This window comes from Parasteatoda tepidariorum, chromosome 1 (assembly GCF_982258835.1).
Source record: "Parasteatoda tepidariorum strain Cologne lab strain chromosome 1, Ptep-v5.0, whole genome shotgun sequence".
In the NCBI taxonomy this organism is placed as follows: Eukaryota; Metazoa; Arthropoda; class Arachnida; order Araneae; family Theridiidae; genus Parasteatoda; species Parasteatoda tepidariorum.
In genome coordinates, this window is record NC_141755.1 from 14,856,652 (window position 1) to 14,862,979 (window position 6,328).

A 6,328-nucleotide genomic window follows, 5' to 3' on the forward strand; every position below is an offset into this window, starting at 1 on the left:
ATTATTGTTTTTAATCAAACAAATTCGTAAAATATTTCGAAATGAATCTAATTTAAACTCCTCAATATAAACTGAGCTATTGCTAAAGTTTATTAAAAGTACACTGTTTAATATTATTCAATAGCCTCAAAGTTTTAAACAAGAGATCGGTATTATAAGTTTTAATTTAATCTAAATTTAAAAATTTAATATGATTTTAATTAATGCTTCTGAAGAAAATAAACTAAATTAGAACTATGAAATCAAAATGATAAACTTACTTTTAGAACGTGTTTGTTTTGTTTCAATTATTCCATCATTTATATTCATTTATGTCTGTCCAATTAAAGTTTCCAATTTTTGTAACATATATATGTGCTCTCTTTATTTTAATTTTCAAGTCCCAAATATTTATCAAATGTATTATTTCACTCTAAATTTTTAAAGTTTTGTTGTGAATAAAAACATGCAATTCACATGCTAATTGTACTCACACTCAGTATTACTGCATGACGAGCGGTATTTCCCCATCCATTCTTTCGAAGGATGGAATAGGCGCCCAAAAACGAACACAGATCATCCGGGATCTTACTAGAGCAAGCCTCCGCACAACGCTCACTGCGCAACCCACGGAAGGATGTTCCTCATCCCCTCTATCACCATCCAATAGTGGCGACCCCTGGCGGGTTCCATCCTTGGGAGTGGTTTCCAAAAAGAATGAATGGTCATCTCACTGCGGATTTTTACCGAATTTAATCCGGAGCGTTCGTTCACTTCTTACGACAATAGGCGTTGCTTAATCTTCATCATAAGTCTAGTTCTACGATAATTTTTTTAAAATTAATAGCAAATTCAAATGAAATTTATCAATTGAAAGTAGTTTGTTTTTTTATGATAATAGGCAGTTCTTCCTATCATTTAATAATTTCTCTTAAAAAATCTTGCTTTTTTACCGTAGTAAATAACATGAAAATTGTATTTGTTGATTGTTTATTTTTTATGATAATAAACACTTTATCTTATCTAAAAATATTTACAAACCTAATTTCAAGATTTAATCATAATATTATTAATTTATTGTTATTATTAGTTTCTTTCTTATTATAGTTGTTGTTGTTAATTTGCGTCGCACTAGAGCTGCACAATGGGCTATTGGCGACGGTCTGGGAAGCATCCCGGAGGATTATCCGAAGACATGCCATCACAATTTTGATCCTCTGCGGAGGATCAAAATTGTAGAGAATACAAAGAGAGAAATCTTATTATAGAGAATACAAACAAAACATATCGATTAAAAATTTGTTTTAACGATAACAGGCACCTGTTCTTGTCATTTACAAATTTTCCTTAGAATCCTAGTCTCTTGTCTAGAATTTTTTTAATTACAAAATATTATATTAGCAAAATATATGTATTAAAAGTTTGTTTTTTATAATAGGCTTTTTTATCATTTAATAATTCATTTTTCAAATCTTATTTTAATACTTTTGTAAAGAATATACAAACTGTATACATTGAATGTTTAATTTTATGATAATCGGAACCTACGTCTTATCAATTATTAAAAAAAAATATTTTCTTTTTCGGAACAGTACTCACACAAAGAAGTACTCTCACTTTAAAAGAGTACTTTTACTATAGAAAATACAAACAAAATTTATCGATTAGTGATTATAACAATATGTATTGATCGAAAGCTTACTTTTGAGGTAATAGGAGCTTATCCTTATCTGATAATTAGTAGTTTAGTTTAGTTTAGATAGTACACTAAAGTATCTGAGATCTAATTTGAAAAAAAAATTGCTTTTCATTCAAACTCTTTATCTGTATGTAAATACTGTAAGGCTTCAAATCATTGTACAAAGTGAACTTAATCTAATATTTTGTGAAATGTTATAAGTGATTATCAATACTTTTAAAACGCTCTAGACACAATAATGAAAAAATTTTCATTATAATTTTCTATTATACCTTCATGGTAAACGTAAATATAAATATAATATTTTAAATATATATTAAATAATAATAATAATGTATTAAATAATAATAATATAATTAAACATAGCATATTAATATAAAGTTTTCAAATCCTGTTTAAAAGCTTAAACAAACATTTCATTCTAATTATTTATAGCTCTCTTTATAACACATTCAATATAGAACTATAATATAAATAAAAGTCACTGCAACTTTTAAATTTTTGATACATTTGATATATAAAATATTAAATAAATATTTTTTTAATCTAATTTAATTAATTATAAGGATGGTCTAGTTTTTGAAGTGTTCATATAAGGTGTGAAATAAATAAAATATATACAATTCAGAATTCAATTTATGAAGAAAGATTTTTTAGTTTAAAAGTCATTTTTTTGTTTAAAAACTAAAAGAATTTATGTATTTTTTGTTAGATTTAACAAATAAATAAAAACTACACATTTTGTTTCCTTGTCATATCCTTTTACAATTTCAAAATTTCCTTGATTTATACTACACTAATAAGGATTCGTTTTCATAGTAGCTCACAAAATTGTAGATTATTTGATTAAAAAATATTGAATATCAGTTTTAATTAAAAAATACAATAATAAACGTATACCTATTGAAGCGGTAATACTTTTAATTATTTGATAAATGGGTTATTGTCTCCTATGTAATTTGCTACTCTGAAATAATTGTAGTTAAAAATAAAAATGATAACTATTAGAATCATGATAGTTTAGAAGTTATATGGTTTGTAAGTGTAAGGTATAAAAAGTAACACTCTTGGCTTATACCTAAAAACGTGACAAATATTTTTATATAACAATTGATGTGTTGCTTTCTTTTATATTTTGTTAACCTGAATTAAGTGGAGTATAGAATTTGTCGATAAAAATGAGTAGTTTATAAGTCGTTTATAATGAGTTGTTTACAAGGTTTTGTGTGCAAGCAAAATATAAAATTGAGTTTTATCAATTTTGTTCCATCGTATATTAAATGGATTCATTTGATTCAGCATAAAAGTATATATTGGAAGTAAAAATTCCTAATATGAGTCAATTATATTTTTAATATAAATATAATATTGTTAATGTCTATATATAATAGATTCTTCATTTTTCTTGGTAGTAAGTGTCTACTACTTTGACTCTCTTTTTGCATCCATTCAATCCAAGATGGTGGTAAAAGCTTACATCAGTAGGATACATTCTTGATATTCACTTTGGGTATAAGATAAAATTTGTAATGGAGAGTATGGGCAGAGTAACTATCTATAATAGTACCAGGACACCTATCTAAAGATGTGGATTTAGCCAATGAGAGGGCTATGATATCTTTTAGATTTTGTGGTTGTAACCACACGTGAACTCTGATTCGCATATGGACATTCCTTGCAATGTTGCCCTCTGAATAAACGCAATATTTTAAGCTGCTCCTTTTACTTATTCCTTTCACTTGCTTAGCCATTGTTTGATGGAATGTGTGTTCCATAAGTTGTCTGCCCTTTTCAGAGCATCGATCTAAAACCCCAAAAATCACCCTTGAGAAGAATTAGAAGGCAGATTACGTGGTCAGTCATATCTAATATCTTCACAGCCAGTTCTCACGTAAGTTATAATGGACACGTGGAAGTCCATTACTCATAGCAAAGAGCAGAAAGGAAACAAAATGAGGTATACATTAAATTAATATATCCCTCAGAATACTAAGGCATCGGTACTACATACTGTTAGAAATTTCTCAGAAAGAATGGTTAAATAACAAATCACCCAATTGTTTTTTTTTACCGTATTCAAACAAAACAGTCAAATAACAATAAATAAGATGGTATTCAAACAGTTAGCTGTGAGAAAAACCGTTTATTAACTGCTCTCGCATAATACGGTTAAACAGACATAATTTCATCGCACTAACTAGGTCCACCAAATGAAGTCACTTAGTTCCTTCAGTACGAATTGTAGCTAAGAGGGTAAATCTTTTAATCTTGTGACTAACAGAACTGGGATTTTGAATTCCAGTTTTGAATTCCACCACAATATTTTCTCCATTCCCTTCAACATATGAAGAGTTTCCAGATTTCTGCACTTCCTCATTATGGACCTTAGACTATTAAAATAGAATAATCTAATTCATGTATACATGGCAGCGCCACAAAACTGCTAAAAACACAAAAAAATTGATATATTCCATCTCTTACGGTAGGTGAAACAACCAGATGAACTAATTAAGCCACATTCCACAATTCATTTAAAAAAGAACAACTCAATCACAACTCCGATGCCCATTACCTAACAAAAAACCTAGCTACAATGTCCAGTTAAATTTCTTTTTTACAGTTTCAGTTAAATGGTTAAAATCCATGTATTTTTGCATTTATGGTTTTTTAACCGTGCTAGTTTATACGGTTTCAAAACTATAAAGGCTTAAAATGTTCTCTTAACATTCTTTACTTGTAAACTTGCACGGTAAAATTTGTCATGTTTCTGGCTACATGGGTACTCTAAAAAGATCGGTAATTTTTATCGTTAATGATATTAGTAAATGATTTAGTAACTTTTGTAAAATTAACAAGAAAATGTGGTCTTATAATAGGTGATAAAATTTGATAAATATGGAAAAAAATTGTCAAGCATGATATGAGATTGCCTTTTGGTGACTTTAAAAATGGCGTAAAAACCATTATTTGGTTAAGTTTATTTTTCAGTTTTCTATGTTTTAACTAAATGTGTGGTAATAAGAACAATAATTCTGGTAAACCGTTACCATATGAACGAAAAAATTAACCAAATTAATAGTTTAAATACCGTAATTTTTTAAGCTAGAAATATGTTTTTTTTTTTGTCCGATAATTTTACCAGAATGTTTCTGCCCTGTGTATTTGAATAAGCTGAGGAATTTTAAAAAAGTGGCTAAATAATTACGACAATATTAATCAATTTAAGAATTTTCATTCATACATTACACATAAATAAGCTTTCAAAATCAAACTTTGAATTTTCTTTTATTTTTATACCTAAGTTTTTGTGATTAAAAGAAACCCAGGATGAAGATTAAAGCCTGCATTGAAATTTAACTCTTCCATCTTAAACAAACCTCCGAAAGGAAAATATTTTTACTAACATTGTTTTATTATTGTAAAGACAATGTAAACTTCTATTTTTAATAATTTAATTAGATTTTAAATAGAATTGTATAATTTTAATAGAAATATATATAGAATATGTAAATTTTATTTTAGAGACAGAAAGCATATGTCAAAATCTTATAATATGCATAATCTGAATTTAAATTAAGCTTATGTATCTTATACATAATTATATACTAATAGAATTTAAATTTAGTGATTAATGCATTAATCCCAAAATTAAAATCATTCTAATTGTATAATATGCCTAATGAAGGAATTTAAGCTATTTCATTACAAATATTTTTATTGAAAAAAAATTAATAAGAAGAAATATTTTATTTTAATTTATTGTTTTGATTATTTCCACATTGTTTCTAATACGAATATAATAAACCTTTCTCTTATAAGCAAACAGAATTATTTTTCTGATTCCTCTTAATTAAAATTAGTTTACGTCATCTAAAGTAAGTATTTTCTTTTTGCATATTACATGCTATTTAAGTTCATTTAATTAACTAAATGTAAAAGATAATGTTCAAGAAAAATTAGTGCCTAGAGCAATTATAATTTCGAAGAAAATGTTAATTTAATTTTATTCTTTTGATGTGATAAAATGCATTTTTTATATAATATCATAATCTAATATTAGAAAAGTAAAATTTGTAACAGTTGTAAAATAAATTTAATGTATTTTAATGTAACTAATTAAATGTAATCAAATATGTAACGTTTGTATTTTACTTATAATTGAGTGCAGATCGTCTGTAAGTGGGGAACTTTTAATATCAAACAAATATTAACTAAAAGGTTTAAACTTTACGCCATTAAATAAAGTAGGTAATCCATTTGTTTTAAATTAAATTTATTGATCATTATTGCTATGTAGGATTGTTATCATATCGAAATTAAACTTCGTTATTTTGCTAATAAAAAGGAAAATGCGTTTTATTAGAAGTTAACAATATTTTCAAATTGTTTTTATATTTGTTTACTCATTACTTTGCTAATGTGTAGATTTCTTAGAATTTGGGAAATTTGGAAAGTTTTGAACTATCATATCAATCACATTTATATCAAACCAATCATATTAACTTTAATACGTTTCTGAATATTAAACCATAATATTGTACAATGCGCTAAAAAAAGGACCACCTTGAATAGCTTTTGATCTTAATGATCGCATTTTCACGTTCTAGGACTCAATCTTTATGGCTTGAGGGGGTTACCTTAAACATGCTA

At 26.5% G+C, this 6,328-nt stretch overlaps 1 protein-coding gene across 2 annotated transcripts in view; it reads right to left on the reverse strand.

The window, feature by feature from the left end:
* The window catches only part of LOC107456457 (neuropilin and tolloid-like protein 1), a 324,895-nt gene extending 324,242 nt beyond the window's left edge, over window positions 1–653 (reverse strand). Inside the window, exon 1 of one of the 2 annotated variants that reach the window (XM_043042842.3) lies at window positions 474–653. The gene's annotated coding sequence lies outside the window, so the exon portion shown is untranslated. Of the gene's footprint in view, window positions 1–260 lie in introns of both variants that reach the window. The other variant, XM_071180165.2, reaches the window with a different exon arrangement.
* Between the last annotated feature and the right edge of the window lie 5,675 nt (window positions 654–6,328).